Source organism: Pteropus alecto, unplaced genomic scaffold, assembly GCF_000325575.1.
Source record: "Pteropus alecto unplaced genomic scaffold, ASM32557v1 scaffold11, whole genome shotgun sequence".
In the NCBI taxonomy this organism is placed as follows: domain Eukaryota; kingdom Metazoa; phylum Chordata; class Mammalia; order Chiroptera; family Pteropodidae; genus Pteropus; species Pteropus alecto.
Genome location: NW_006431956.1, coordinates 14,868,139 through 14,869,577, shown reverse-complemented (window position 1 = coordinate 14,869,577; position 1,439 = coordinate 14,868,139). Strand labels below are relative to the sequence as shown.

Genomic DNA, 1,439 nt, shown 5'->3' with positions numbered 1-1,439 from the left:
AATACCATAGTATCTCACTTATATGTGGAAATCTAAGGAATAAAATAAATGAACAAATGAAATAGAAACGGACTCAGATACAGAGAACAAATTGATGACAGCCAGATGGGAGGGGGGTTGGGGGGTGGTTGACAAATGTGAAGGGATTAAGAAGTACAAATTGGTAGTTACGAAGTAGTCTCAGGGATATGTAATACAACATAGGAAATATAGTCAATAATATTGTAATAACTATATATGGTACCAGGTGGGTACTAAATATATTGGGGGGATCACTTTGTAAGCTATAAATGTCTAACCACTATGCTGTACATGTGAAACTAATATAATATTGAATATCAACTGTACTTGAAAAAAAATTAAAATTAAAATTGAAATAGGAAAGAACAGATTTGAAACAGGAAAAAAAAAATCAACTGCCAAACATTTTCCGAAGAGATCTTTTTGTCACTGATTTCTAATTCAATTACAGTGTGGTCAGAGAACATACTTTGTATGAATTGAATCCTTTTGAAATTATTTAAGTTTGTTTCATGGCCAAGAATATAATCTCTCTTTGTAAATATTCCATGTGCTTTTGGAGAGAATGTGTATTCTGTTGTTTTTAGGTAGAGTGTCCTATAAATGTGAATTCAGTAAAAAAATAAAAAAGATTCCCAGGATATAGTGTGGGTAAAATATTTCATCTTTGAAAGTACAGTCCAATAATCTTTATATGTAATAATACATATAGAGTGTGTATTGTTTGACAGACACTTTGCCAAAACTATTATTATGCCTATTTTACAAATGGAGAAATTGAAACACAGAGAGGTTAAGTAACTTTCTAAAGGCTACACACTAGTCTATGGCTATACCACCCGGAACAAGCCCGATCCCATTTGATCTCAGAAGCTAAGCAGGGTTGGGCCTGGTTAGTTAGTACTTGGATGGGAGACCACCTAGGAAGACCAGGTGCTGTAGGCATAAAAAATAAGGGATTGTAAGCTGACAAGGTCCTTGCAATCTGTGAGGTCAACCAAAGGTTGCCTTGCCTAAAAAACAATAATAATAAATTATTTTTTAAAAAAGGCTACACACTAATAACTGGTAGAACTGGGATTCAGAACCAGAACTGGGATTCAAAAGACTCTTAGACACTATATATACTAGTTCATCTAGATGATTATTGTCTATACCTTAGGTTTAGAATCACTGATTTACATGATTTTTCTGAACATCTTGTAATTGAATAAATATGAATATTATTTTTAGCTTGTCATTTCTGGATCAAATTATTTCTAACATCAACAAGGAATTAATCTTTATTAATTATTAAGCTCTGAATATAGATTAGGAAACTATGTCTCAAGTAAATAGAATACCATATATGCCAAACTATATGCAGTATTTGGTAATTTTCTTTATCCATTTACATATAATATCAATAAGTGTGACCA

The 1,439-nt window shown here is 32.0% G+C and overlaps 1 pseudogene; it reads left to right on the top strand.

The window, feature by feature from the left end:
- Positions 1 to 843: 843 nt before the first annotated feature.
- On the top strand, positions 844 to 966 carry LOC112475755 (annotated as a pseudogene).
- Positions 967 to 1,439: the final 473 nt, after the last annotated feature.